This window comes from Canis aureus, chromosome 11, assembly GCF_053574225.1.
Source record: "Canis aureus isolate CA01 chromosome 11, VMU_Caureus_v.1.0, whole genome shotgun sequence".
NCBI classification, from domain to species: Eukaryota; Metazoa; Chordata; class Mammalia; order Carnivora; family Canidae; genus Canis; species Canis aureus.
In genome coordinates, this window is record NC_135621.1 from 71,680,541 (window position 1) to 71,695,191 (window position 14,651).

Genomic DNA, 14,651 nt, shown 5'->3' on the forward strand with positions numbered 1-14,651 from the left:
AGGGTCTGGGATGGAGCCTCAAGTCGGGCTCTCAGCACTTAGCCAGGAGTCTGCTTGAGATGCTCTCTCCCGACTCCCTCAGCCCCTCCCCCTGCTCATGCTGGCTCTCTCTCTAAAATAAATAATCTTAAAAAAAAATCAACATAAAAACAAAGTAACTTCCCTGAGGCCACCCAGCAAAATCAGAAATGTGGTTTCACGTGTCTGTTAATAAGAGGGTGAATCTCTTTTGATTTCCCCTCTAATATTATGACAATTTTCAAACATATAAAAAAAAATATTTATACAGGGGCAGCTGGGTGGCTCAGTGGTTGAGCACCTGCCTTCAGCCCAGGTCATGACTCTGGGGTCCCGGGATCAAGTCCCACATCAGGCTCCCTGCATGGAGCCTGCTTCTCCCTCTGCCTGTGTCTCTGCCTGTCTGTCTCTCATGAATAAATAAAATCTTAAAAAAAAAAATTATACAGTGAAGTTTCACATACCCACTCACTACATTCTACAATTAACGTTTTACTGTTTTTGCTTTATTACATATCTATTTATCCCTTTCTCCATTCATCAAACCCTCTTACATTTTATTGGATTTCAAAGTAATTTGCAGGCATCAATTCAGCTCTCATTAACTAAAGTTCAGCTTTAAAAAAAAAAGATTTTATTTTTTTTAAGATTTTATATTTTTAAGTAATCTCTATACCCAACATGGGGCTCAATCTCACAACCTCAAGATCACAACAAACAAACAAACAAACAAAAGATCAAGAGTCACATGCTCTACAGACTGAGTCAGCCATGTGCCCCAAAGTTCAATATATTTTTTAAGGTAATCTGCTTGTGATGTTGAAATAGGCGGTTAGTGCTGTTCTTGTCCCCTGACCCCAGAGGATTACCTGGATGAACTTTTCCACCCACATTTTCTATAGTCTATTTGTTAATCAACAAATTATAAGGTACAAACAAGCAAAGTCTAAGAATGCTCACCCTTTCACTGGTCCTATGAATTAATCTCCCAACTGTAATATTTTTTGAGTATCCACTAAGTGAATAAAGCTTTGTGAAATATGATCTATTGCAGGATTTTTTCACCTTTGGCACTAATGACATTTAGACACAGATAATTCTTTGTTGTGCAGAACCGTCCTATACACTGTAAAATGTTAGGTAGCACCCCCGGTCTCTACCCACTAGATGCCAGTAGCAATCAAGTCTTCCTCCCCAAAGTGTTAAAAAAAATAAAAATGTCTCCATATATTGCTGGATATCCTGGGGTGGGGGTAGGGTGGGGGTAAATCATCCATTAAAACCCCCTGATCTAGGGCAGTAGCCTGTTTACGCAGCATTTCCTTTCCAGGTCAATAAACTTCTTTAGTAGGTATTTTCATTCAGCCAGACATGGGATCTTAGAAGAGAATGTTGTTCCAAAGTCAAAAGATGAAATGTTTGCCCTTTACCACCAATTATCTCTGTGACCAAATTTAACTTCTGAACTTTAGGTTGTTTTTCATTTGCAAACTAGAAAAAAAAATATATGTATATAAAATACCTATATATGAAAAAGCTTAACAAACTAATCAATTTTAAAAATTACATTGATGATGATGACTTAACATAGCATTAAAGTAGAAAATAACAAATTTGCTCATTAAGGAGGCACTGTTTTGCCAATTACTGTGGCGAAGCCATAAGGTGCTATAGTTTTAGCATCATCAAAGGAATTCCATTCTTTCCTCTCATTTTTTCTTTTACTTTTTTTTCCAAAGATTTATTTATTTATTCATGAAAGAGAGAGAGAGAGGCAGAGACACAGGAAGAGGGAGAAGCAGGCTCCCTGCGGGGAGCCCAATGTGGGACTTGATCCTGGGACCCCGAGGTCACACCCTGAGCCGAAGGCAGATGCTCAACCACTGAGCCACCAGGCATCCCCTCTTTTACTTTTTTGATTATTCTCTGCAGAAGGTAATTTGTTAGTGTCTTTCTAAATTACAAATGTACTTTTTTTTTTTTTTAAGATTTTATTTATTTTGGGATGCCTGGGTGGCTCAGTGGTTGAGCGTCTGTCTTCGGCTCAGGGAGGTTTGTTCTTTTTTTTTTTTTTTTTAATTCATCCTTTCTCACTTCACATACTCCAATAAATTCCAGGCAGATAAAACATTCAAGTATGAAAAATGGTACTGTTAACAGAGAATAAAGGGAAGGGATTTAACAATGTTTTTTAAGGATATCAGAATGAGCATAGCCTAAATTATGACAAATCCACAAAACACTGATTTTTCCCCTGACTACATCAGTGCTGTTTTTCTTTCTTAAGAAGCCTCTTTACTGGGGCACCTGGGTGGCTCAGCTTTTAAGCGTCTGTCTTCAACCCAGGACATGACTAACCCGGGTCCTGGGATCAAGTCCCACATTGAGCTGCCCGTGGGGAACCTGCCTCTCTCTCTGCCTATGTCTCTGCCTCTATGTCCTCGTGAATAAATAACTAACATCTTTAAAAAAGAGAGAAAGAAACTTTATTGAATACAGACCATAAAATTCACCCACTTTATGTATATGATTCAATGACAGTCATTATTACATTTGTAGAGTCAGGCATCCACCACTATAACCCAGTTTGAGAACCCTTCTATCATCCTTTATGAAAAGATCCACTAGACGTTTGCAATCAACTACCATTCTCATCCCCAGGCAATCACTACTCTGTTTTCTTGTCTCAATAGATTTAACTTTTCTGGACATTTCATATAAATGGAATCATATAATATGTGGTATTTTGTGTCTGGCTTCTTTCACATGACATGCTGTTTTTGTTTTTTTTTTTTAAAGATTTTATTCATTTATTCCTGAGAGACACAGAGAGAGGGGCAGAGACATAGGAAGAGGGAGAAGCAGGCTCCATGCAGAAAGCCCAATGCAGGACTCGATCCCAGGACCCCCGGATGACAACCTGAGCCAGAGGCAGATGCTCAACCACTGAGCTCCCCAGGTGTCCCTTGCTGTGCTTTTAATTTGCATTTCTCTAATGAATAGTGATGCTGAGCAACATATTACATGCTTATTTAGCCATATCTGTCTCTTTAGAGACATACTATTCAAATGTTTCACCCATTTTATTTTTTTTTTTAAGATTTTATTTATTTATTAATGAGAGAGAGCAGAGGCAGAGGGAGAAGCAGGCTCCATGCAGGGAGCCCGACATGGGACTCGATCCTGCGTCTCCAGGATCACGCCCTGGGCCGAAGTCAGCGCTAAACCACTGAGCCACCCGGGCTGCCCTGTTTCACCATTTTATTTTCTTTATTTAAACATTTTTTTAAAAGATTTTATTTATTTATTCATAGAGACACAGAGAGAGAGAGAGGCAGAGACACAGGCAGAGGGAGAAGCAGGCTCCATGCAGGGAGCCCGACGTGGGACTCGATCCTGGGTCTCCAGGATCACACCTCAGGCTGCAGGCAGCGCTAAACTGCTGCGCCACGGGGGCTGCCCATGTTTCACCATTTTAAAATTAAGACTGAGGGGTGCCTGGCTGGCTCAGTTGGTAGAGCACATGACTCTTAACCTCAGCATCATGAGTTCGAGCCCCACACTGGACCATAGAGCTCACCTAAAAACAAACAAACAATTAAATAAAATTAAAACTGGTTATATTTGATATACAAAAATGAAAATTTTCTGCATAGAAAAATGTACCATAAACTAGTCCAAAGATGAAAACAAAGTGAGGAATAAAAGCGGTGCAGGACTTGTACACTGAAAACTGCAAACATCACTGGAAGAAATTAAAGACCTAATGATTTCTGGGTGGCTCAGGTGGTTAAGCGTCTCTTAGTTTCTGCTCAGGTCATTGTCTGGGGGTCTGGGACCAAGCCCCCAGGCTCAAGTCTGGTTCCACGCTCACTGAGGAGTCTGCTTGAGATTCTGTCTCCCTCTCCCCACCCCTCTGCCCTTACCCCCATTTTTGCTTGCGCATGCTCTCTCTCCCTCTCTAAAATAAAGTCTGGGATCCCTGGGTGGCTCAGCAGTTGAGCCCCTGCCTTCGGCCCAGGGCATGATCCTGGAGACCCGGGATTGAGTCCTACATCGGGCTCCCTGCATGGAGCGTGCTTCTCTCTCAGCCTGTGTCTCTGTCTCTCTGTGTAAATAAAAAATAAATAAATAAATAAATATTTTAAAAATAAAAATGAATAAAATCTTAAATAAAAATTAAAGACCTAAAAAAAAATGGAAAGACCTCTCATGTCTGGAGATCAGAAGACTAATATTAAGAAGGTACTACTCTCCAAAATGATCTATAGATACAATGTAATCTCTATCAAAATTCCAGATGTCTTTTTTTTTTTTTTAAGATTTTATTTATTTAAAAAAAAAAAAAGATTTTATTTATTTATTTGAGAGAGAGGGAGAGAAAGACAAAGTGGAGGTAGGGGCTGGGGGAGAAGTCGATTCCCTGATGAGCAGGGAGCCCGACTTGGGGCTCAGTCTCAGGACCCTGGGATCAAGACCTGAGCTGAAGCAGAAGCTTAAATGACTTGAGTCACCCAGGTGCCTTTCTTTGCAAATTGACAAGGTGATCCTAAAATTAACATAGAAATGAAGGCAGAGCCAAAACAATCTTGAGAAAGAATAACAGAATGTAAGAACTCATACTTTTTTATTTCAAAACTTACTACAAAGCAAATTAAGACAATGTGGAGGGGGAAGGGGGGGAAAGACAATGTGGACAGAGAAGACAAACACTATAGGATTTTACTTATACGTATAATTTTAAAAAGCCAAACTGATAAAGACAGAGAATGGAATGGATGGTCAGGGAGTGAGGGGTGGGAGAAATGGGAGATATCAGTTAAAGGTGCAAACTTCCAGTTATAAGATGAATAAGCTCTGGGGATCTATTAGGCAACATGGTGATTATCGCTAATGATAGTATATTATATTACTAACATACTTTCCCTAATAGCTGAAAGTTGCTGAGAGAGTAGACGTTAAATGTTCTCACCACAACAAAACACGGTAATTATATGACATGAAGGTGTTAGCTAGTACTTTGGTGGTAATCATTTTGCTATATATACGTGCATCAAAATGCACTGAACACCTGGGGCTCCTGGGTGGCTCAGTTGGTTAAATCTGCCTTCAGCTCAGGTCATGATCCCAGGCTTCCAGGATCAAATCCCAAGTAGGGCTCCCTGCTCAGGGAGAGTCTGCTTTTCCTTCTCCCTCTGCCCCTCCCCTTACTTATGCTCTCTTTCTCTCTCTTAAATAAATAAAATCTTAAAAAAAAAAAAAAAAAAAAAGAAAAAGAACCCAATTTAAAAATGGGCAAAGGGTCTGAATGGTATTTCTCCAAAGAAACAGCCAATAAACATGAAAAATTGTTCAACATCACATAATTAGGAAATTTCAGATCAAAACCACAATGTGATGCCATTTCATAGCCACTAAGATGACTATAAAAGGCAGACAATAACAAGTGTTGTCATGGATCTTGAAATACTGGAACCCTCACACAGTTGATAGTATCGTAAAATGGCAGTCACTTTGGAAAACTAATGGTTGATGGTTCCTCAAAATGTTAGAGTTAGCATATGACTCACAAGAGCATATACCAAGGCAACTGAAAACATACAAAAATGTGTACTTGTATGTCATAGTAGTAGTATTCCTAATAGCCAGGAGGTGGAATCAATCCAATATCCATCAACTGATGAATGAACCAACACAACACGGCATACCCACACAATGGAATATAGTTTGGCTCTGAGATGAGATTCTGCTACATGCTATATGAGTCTTGAAGTATTACATTAAGTGAAAGAAGCCAGACACAAAAAAGCTACACACTGTATGATTACATTTAAATGAAATATGCAGAATAGGCAAATGCACAGAGACAAGTGTTGGTTGCCAAGAGCTGGGAAGAAAGGGAGAAATGCGTGCCTGCTAGTGAGTACTAGTACTAGTACTGCTAGCTTCCTTTCCAAGTGATGAAAGGCTGTGAAATTGTGAATATATGAAAAACTACTGAATAACAACAGTTTAAAGGAGTGAATTCTATTTAACAAAGCTTTTTTTTTTAAGATTTTATTATTATTTTTTTAAAAGGATTTTTTTTTAAATTTTTATTTATTTATGATAGTCACACACAGAGAGAGGCAGAGACACAGGCAGAGGGAGAAGCAGGCTCCATGCAGGGAGCCCGATGCAGGACTCGATCTGGGGACTCCAGGATCAGGCGTTGGACTGAAGGCGCTGGACTGAAGGACACTAAACCGCTGAGCCACCAGGGCTGCCCGATTTTATTATTTATTTGAGAGAGAGAGAGAGAGAATGGGTGGGGGGACAGAGGAAGAGGGACAAGCGGACTCCATGCTAAGCATGGAGCCCAACTCAGGGCTCCATCTCATGACCCTGAGATCATGACCTGAGTGGAAACCAAGAGCTGGACACTTAACTGAATGAGCCACCCAGGGGCTCCTAATAAAGCTGTTATTAAAAGGGGTTCCTGGGGATCCCTGGGTGGCGCAGCGGTTTGGCGCCTGCCTTTGGCCCAGGGCGTGATCCTGGAGACCCGGGATCGAATCCCACGTCGGGCTCCGGGTGCATGGAGCCTGTTTCTCCCTCTGCCTCTCTCTCTCTCTCTGTGTGACTATCATAAATAAATAAAAATTTAAAAAAAAATAAAAATAAAAAATAAAAAATAAAAGGGGTTCCTGGGGCAGCCCGGGTGGCCCAGCAGTTTAGCGCTGCCTTCAGCCCAGAGCGTGAATCTGGAGACCCGGATCGAGTCACACATCGGGCTCCCTGTATGTGGGAGCTTCTCCCTCTGCCTGTGTCCCTGTGTCTGTGTGTCTCTCATGAATAAATAAAATCTTAAAAAAAAAAAATGAAATAACGGTAGCCAGGTGGCCCAGTGGTTTAGTGCCTGCCTTCAGCCCAGGGTATGATCCTGGAGACCTGAGATTGAGTCCTGTGTTGGGCTCCCTGCATGGAGCCTGCCTCTCTCCCTCTCCCTCTGCCTGTGTCTCTGCCTCTCATTCCGTCATGAATAAATAAATAAAATCTTTAAAAAATAAATAAAATAAAATAAAATAAAAAGGCTACCTGCCTGGCTCAGTCAGTTGAGCATGTGACTCTTGATCTTGGGATTCTGAGTTTGAGCACCACATTGGGTATAGAGATTCCTTAAATACGATAAAAACCTGTCACTAAAAATAGAGGGAAAATATTTGAAACGTGAATGCCAAAGAGCTCATTTTCTAAAATAAGAGTTGTTTTTTTTTTTAATCAATAACAAACCCACTTAAAAAAAAAAAAAATGAACAGAGCATGAAAAGCCAGCTTGTGAAAAATAAAAAACAAAAATAATTTTCAACATCCCAAAGCCTATCTTAAAATAAGCAAGAGGCAGGGGCACCCGGAGGCTCGGCGGTGGGAGCACCTGCCTTGGGCTCAGGGCGTGACCCCGGGGTCCCGGGATCGAGTCCTGCCGGGAGCCTGCTTCTCCCTCTGCCTGGGTCTCTAGACGCCTCTCTCATGAGTAAATAGAATATGTTCTTAAAAAATGTGGCGTGTGCGGCTATAAATGGAATCCTCTGCTGGAAAACCACGGAACACCCCTGAGGCCCGGAGGGGGCGGGCCTGCCACTGCCAACGGCGCAGGTGGGCCTCAGGTACTGTGCTAGGGAAGACGGAGAAAGACAAATACCGTATGATTTCACTTATACGTGGAATCTAAGAAACCGACCAGCAAGAGAGCCCCAAGGTCCTGGACCCGGAAGGCAGGCGGGCGGCGGCCGGGGCGCAGGGGCAGGAGACGGGAGGGACACGGTGAAGGGCCGGGTGGTGCACAGGCCCCGCGCCCCGCACCCCGCGCCCCGCCGGTCTCAGCACAGGGCGCCTCCGTAGCCGCGGACTCGGGGCGCGGGGGCACGTGAGGCTGCTGGGTAGCACGTCCGCTTTACCTCCACGGCCTAAGGTTAGGACAATGGCCTGCGCCTGAACCCCGCCCGCGGAGGTCGGTCTGGGCGGGTCTGCGGCTGAGCCCGGGCGGCGGCGGCGGCGGGACAGCTCACCCAGGGCGGCTTCCTGGAGGCGGCGCAGGTTCCCGCAGGCCCCGACCGGCCGCGGCGGGCGCGGGGGCGCGGGGGCGCGGGGGGCGCGGGGGGCGCGGGGGCCAGGGGCGGCCTGGCGTCGCCGCGGTCACGTGGGCACCGTCCGCCCGCTCGGACCCGCGGGGCCTGACGCGGCCTGACGCGGCCGCTCCACCTACCAGGCGCCGGTCCTCTACCGGGTCCCCGCGCCGAGCACGGGCGCGAGGCGGGGGCACGCCCACAAGCGGGCATCCCGGCTGCTGCGCCCCCGCGGCCCGCGCCCGCACGCCCGGCTTCCGGCCCCGCCCCCCGGCTTCCGGCCCCGCCCCCGCCCCGCAGCTCCCGGAGACCTGCTTCCCGGCATCCCCCGCGCGCGGCGGCTCCCTTCCGGTGCCAAGCAGGCCCCGGCCTCGGCCCCGCCTGGCCGGCACCCCGCTCCTCGGACACGCTCTCCGCCTGCATTCCCGGCTCGACGCCGCGCGCGCCTTCTGTCAACGCGGCCCCCTTAGCTGCCCCGCGGCGCCCCGCTCCCTCCGCCGCCCGCGGCCGCGGGGCCCCAGGCCCAGGGCCGCCCTCACCTCCTCTCTCTTCGCCTGCCGCGGCCTTTTACAAACGCGGCCAAACTGTTGGCTGTAACGACGGTCGTTATTGGTCGGCGCCGCCCACGCGCGGCGGATGCCCGCCCCCTCGGCTCGCGTTGTCCGATGGGAGTTGTAGTTCGCTCCCGTAGGCGGCGGAGTCTGCGCGGAGCGGGCGGCGGGGGTGCTGCGCGGCGTCCCGTGCGGTTGCAGGCTGGGCGGGAGGCTTCAGCCCCGAGAGCGCTCTGTTTGGTGTAGAATTCACCGGTAATCGCAGCACAAATCGTCATAAATTCTGTGCATCATCGGCAGGCGTTGGCTGCGACTCGGCGTCTTGTCGGGGAAGACTCGCCCCCCGGGGCGTTGGCTGTAAAACCTGCGTGTCCGCCCAGCCGGGGCCCCGGCCTAGCTGCGGGTCGCCCGCTACCCGGGGGTAGGCAAGGCCGGCGGGTCCCTGCGGCCTGCTGATGGGACCGGGGTCCAGACCGGAGGAAACGGGACAAGGGCACGCTACCACGAGGTGTTTCCAGTTCAGCGTTTCTGCTTTGATTATATATGCGTATTTTTAATATTTTATTTATTTATTTATTTATTTATTTATTTATTTATTCACGAGAGACACACAGAGAGAGAGGCAGAGACCCAGGCAGAGGGAGAAGCAGGCTCCACGCAGGGAGCCCGACGGGGGACTCGATCCCGTGACCCCGGGGTCACGCCCTGGGCCCCAGGCAGATGCTCCACCGCTGGGCCACCCCCGGCTGCCCGAAAATCCTCATTTTAAAGGTACTTCCTTATTGCTAAATCCAGTGGAGTTTTTCCCCCCCACACACACCTCTTGTATTTTTCCTTCCTGCAGTATTTGACACACTTGACTGCTACTATTTCCTTGAAGTGTTTCCTCCGTGATTTCTGCCACAGCCAGGACCCTCTATTTCCCCCACCCGTCAGGTAGCTCCTTCTCATTCTCCTTTGCAAGCCTCTCTGCCTCTGCACCCGAAAACACTGATGGACCTAAGAGTTTTTCTCCCTCTAGCATCTCTCTGGGCGATTTCCATTCCACGGATTTCCAACTGTCACCTAAATGCTGAAGACTCAGAGGCCTAATTTCAGCCTGGATCTCCCTCCTAAATTCTGTATCCTTACCGGCTAGTTATTTCTGTCACACAGATCTGAGCTGCACATGCTGAAGGCGGGAACTCCCTGGCTCTCTTCTGCCCTCTAACTAGCTTCTAGTCTTACTTGCCCTCACAAAGGGGCGCCTTTTCCTTTCCCTACTCCGCCATCCATCTGATTGCTCAAGCCAGGAGCCTGGGACACATCTTGACCTAAACACAAATTAGATCAATGGATCCCTAGGATCTTTAGGATTAAAAAACGTCCAAGTTACTTGGCATAGCACAAAGAATCGGCCCTGACTTGGTCTTTCAGTTTTAGCTCTTCTCACCTCCCGCCCAGTGTTCTAGCCCGTAGTATCAGCAGCACATGGTAGAAAAGCCATTTGGTCACAATCAGATTGTACGAGATAGCAATCGATTAAATCCAACAAACATGTGCTGAGCAAGCACCTATTATTTAGTGGGTTCCCGGACATAATATGGTATTGGAGGAAATGGACGCCAGCTTTCCGTTTACTGAAGAACACAAGTTTATTTTGAAGGACACAAGTTTAAAAATATAATCGAAAAAATGAAAACACCAATTGGCCCTTGAATGTGGTTAAATAGTGTGGGTCCACTTATATGCACGTTTTTTTCAATACAGTGTAGTACTGTATTTTCTCTTATAATTTTTTTAAATTCAATTTGCCAACATATAGTATAACACTCAGTGCTCACCCCATCACATGCCCTCCTTAGTGCCCGGCCCTGTCACCCCACCCGCCTCCCCTTCCGCATCCGTTTCCCAGGGTCAGGAGTCTCTCATGGTCTCTAGCTTTCTTTGTTGTAAGAATAGAATGTAGTGGCACCTGGATGGCTCAGTAGGTTAAGTGCCTGACTCCTTTCAGCTCAGATCTTTTATCTCAGGGTTAGGAGTTCAAGCCCCACATTGGGCTCCATGGTGGGTGTGGGGCCTACTTTAAAAATACAATATATATTTATTACTTAAAAATTATGTGTTGATCAACTATATTATTGGCAAGTCTTCCAATCAACAGTAGGCTTATTAATAGTTGCTTTGGGAAAGTCAGATTATACATAGTTTCGACTGTGCAGCGGGGTTGGTGTTCCTAACCTGTTATTGTTCAAGGGTCAACTGTATTTAATTAAAGATTATCACGGATGCTATAAAGGAAAAGCTTTGTAAGATGGTTTGAGAAGCTACTGATTTATGATTTAGATTGGGGGTAAAGGAATGCCTTTTAGAGGAAGTGACATTTAAGTAGAGACTTGAAGACAAAGCAGGCAAAAGGGATTCAGGTGGCAAGGCCCCAGGATAGGAGTCTCCGTTCCCAATCCACCCTTCTTTACTTGGTTTTGCCAAACATCTCTTTTGCCTGTTGGCTCCCTGTTGGGCTTGGTCCGAGGGCACTGGGGAACAATGGGAGGAGATGGTGGTGGGAAGACACTTCCCTCACAGGTGGATCATTGCCATTGACCAGTTCCAACCTGCTCGTGCTTTCTGGCCAACAGCGAAGGACCTCTCCAGCCCACGCCCTCCGGCATGTTTCTTCACCAGGCTCCACGTTCTGTGGTAACCAAGTCCCCTTTGGAGAGGTCTCAAGGCTCTCCTAAACTCCCAGTTCCTTCACTGTAGCTGGTAGGTTTTTTCACCTGCGACTTCTGGATCCCTTTAACAGTCCTTGTTTTATCCCTTTTAGTAGTTAACCACCTCTTACTATTTAGCAACTATTTATATTAAAATTTCCTTTTCAAAGTTTTAGTGTTGGTCTCTCTCTCCTGACATGAAGTGTTTACTTATTCAAGAAACTTCAAAAAAAAAAAAAAAAAAAAAAAAAAGAAACTTCAAGATAGGGCAGCCCAGATGGCTCAGTGGTTTAGCACCGCCTTCAGCCCAGTATGTGATCCTGGAGACCCAGGATCGAGTCCCGCGTGGGGTCCCTGCTTCTGTCTCTGCCTCTCTCTGTCTCTCATGAATAAAATAAAGTTTAAAAAAAAAAAAACTTCAGGAGAGGAGTGGGGAGCAGAAAGGCTTAGGGGAGAGTGGAGAATGACTTGCTGTGAAGTTGGAAAATACAAAATGCACAGAAAGCAATGCAGACCATACTAATTTATTAAAAAAGATTTTATTTTTAATCTTCACACCCAACCTGGGGCTTGAGCTCACAACCTCAAAATTAAATCTCCTGCTCTGCCCACTGAGCCAGCCAGGCGCCCTCCTTATTAAAGACTTTAGATGACATCTTAAATGCAATTTGAAGCAAAAACTTTCAAGTAGGGGTGTGTATGTGTGTCACAATCGAATTTACTTGTTTAAAAGATTCTTTTGGGCTTTTGATTCTGTATAAACATGTTAGCCGCCTGGTTCTGGGTCTCTCTATCCCTCCTAGAAACCACGGAGAGCAACAAGGAAAACATAGGACCATGAATCCCCCCCCAAACACTACCTTAGGTGACACTAAGAGGGCAGAGAAAACTTAGAAGTTCCACACCGAGTGGTAATGCATGGGAGGCCACCAGAGTGCAGTGTACCAAGAGTGGGATGAGTGGGATACTGATGGCAGGTCTCACTCTGCAAATATTCACCCTGCGTGGAGACTGCAGTGAGGACCGAACAACTGTGTGAGTGCTGGGAGCAGTGGAGAAGGGAGGGAGATGTGTAAAGTGCCTGGGGTCCAGAGGTCTTTCAGAAAGCAAGTTAGGGGATCTCCTTGAAACACAGGCATTAGGTCTTAATGTAGCAGATGAAGGAATCCAGGGAGCTGAGAGCCTGCACATAACTTCTGAACAAGGTCATATCCCAAGGGAGGGAATTCATTGTAGCCAGAGGGAGGTGAGAAAACTGGACGGGGTTCCTCTCCTTCATTCTCCAAACAGTTTCAAATACAAATAAGCAGAAATGAATAAACACAGCACTTGTGCAGATGCTCTAATTAAAAATATGAAATTAAAAAAAAATATGAAATAGCAAAACTTACCTAGTTTCCCTAAGGAAAAGACATGAAAAATGTTCCCACAAAGCAGCTGCAAATATATCAACATTCTAACATGAATTAAAAAACACTAATGAAGCAAATGCAGCTAAGAAACATAAGAATTCCTTGCATGTGTCCGGATGGTGGAAATAAAAAACACAGGAAACATGCTGGCGAGAACGTGGAGAAAAAGGAATCCTCACGCGCTGCTGGTGGGAGTGCAAATTGTGAAGCTACTGTGGCAAACAGTATAGAGGTTCCTCAAAAAACTAAAAACAGAATTACCATATGATCCAGTAATTCCACTGCTAAGTATCTTCCCAAGGAATGTGGAAATATTAATTCAAAAAATATATATGCCTCCTGGGTTTATTGCAGCATTTTTTATAATAGCCAAACTATGGCAGCAGCCTAGGTGCCCAATGATATATCAATGGATACAGATGTGTGGTACACACGTGTAAACACACACATCCCACACATGATGAATGCTACTCAGCTGTGAAAAAGAATATTGCCACTTGCCAACATGAGTGGATCTAGAGAATAATGCTATGTGAAAGGAGTCAGAAACACAAATGATTTGTCTTATATGTGATTTTACTTGTATGTGGAATTTAAGAAACAAAGAAAAAAAGACAAACCAAAAAAACTGAACTCTTAACTATAGAGAACTGATGGTTGCCAGAGGGGAGGCAAGTGGGTTGATGTGTGAAACAGGTGAAAGGGATTAAAAGAAACCATTTTGGAAATGAAGACTACGTTAAAGGGGGCACAAGTGAATCTGGAGACCACAGGAAGCATGTTAAGGAACAGTTATTAGAAATGAGAAAAGCAAACAAAGATAAAAAGACTAAGAACAATTGATAGAAACAGAAGATAGGTAGAGGAAATCCAACATACAATATTCTAAGCAGTGGAAGAATACAAATATTTTCTAACGTAATCCAGGAAAGCTTCTGAAATACCTTAGTATGTGTATCTGGCCCGGGAAGGGAAGGTGGTTTCCCTTCTGGAAGGATGTTTCTCCTGACAATTGCCTTTTGTCACTTGCCTGATTTTCTTCCAACACAAGTCTTCCTACACCCTCCACCGTGTAAAATGGCTCATTCTCTAATTACCTACGTAGCCCACACCTCAGATGACCAAGCTGAGCCTGAGCCCTCTGACCATCATTCTGGACTGGCTGCCACATCGCTTCACAGCTGTTCTCCAGGACTCCCACGCCAGGTCCCATTGCTAGACGTTTTGATCTCTCGTTTTTATGGAGCTTACCCAGTAACTGAGAACTAGGGAATTCAAGGAAGAAAATCCTCTAAGTTGCAGGTCTAAAAATGTTTATTCTATGGTCATCCATGATAGTGCATGTGTGTATAAAGTGTCATCGGATATATAATTCAAAGTTCTGAAAACACTACTACTACTAGCTGTCTTTATTTAAAAGTGAAACACCGAACACCTCTTTGGAGAAGGTATGTACGTGAGCAGGGCTTAGTGACTGGCATTCTCCACTGTGAGGGGATTGGTGACCAGCTAGTTTTTTGGTGGGGACCATCAAATGTCAGCATCTGTCTTTTCTTTCAAAAGCTGTTTATTTTGGGGATCCCTGGGTGGCTCAGTGGTGGAGTGTCTGCCTTCAGCCCAGGGCGTGATCCTGGGGTCCCGGGATCGAGGCCCGCATCAGGCTCCCTGCACAGAGCCTGCTTCTCCCTCTGCCTGTGTCTCTGCCTCTCTCTCTCTCTCTCTCTCTCTCTGTGTCTCTCATGAATAAATAAAATCTTAAAACAAAAACAAAAAAACAAAAGTTGTTTATTTTTTCCATATAAAGATCCTCCAAAGCCCGCATGATCTACACAAGTGCGGCTATTGGTATTTTAGAGCCGAACAAGGATAATG

General features: G+C 45.5%; 1 protein-coding gene and 1 long non-coding RNA gene across 8 annotated transcripts in view; one reads left to right on the top strand and one right to left on the bottom strand.

Annotated features, from left to right (window-relative positions):
• Positions 1–8,818, bottom strand: part of C11H2orf42 (chromosome 11 C2orf42 homolog) — a 27,680-nt gene extending 18,862 nt beyond the window's left edge. The window contains exon 1 of one of the 7 annotated variants that reach the window (XM_077915795.1): positions 8,663–8,818. The gene's annotated coding sequence lies outside the window, so the exon portion shown is untranslated. Of the gene's footprint in view, positions 1–7,099; positions 7,206–7,955; positions 8,156–8,263; positions 8,388–8,434; positions 8,562–8,662 lie in introns of those variants that run through there. The other 6 variants (XM_077915789.1, XM_077915794.1, XM_077915791.1 and 3 more) reach the window with 6 other exon arrangements.
• On the top strand, positions 8,441–14,185 carry LOC144324368 (uncharacterized). Its single transcript, XR_013389929.1, has 2 exons — positions 8,441–9,182; positions 9,281–14,185. It is a non-coding gene; the product is annotated as an uncharacterized LOC144324368 (long non-coding RNA).
• Positions 14,186–14,651: the final 466 nt, after the last annotated feature.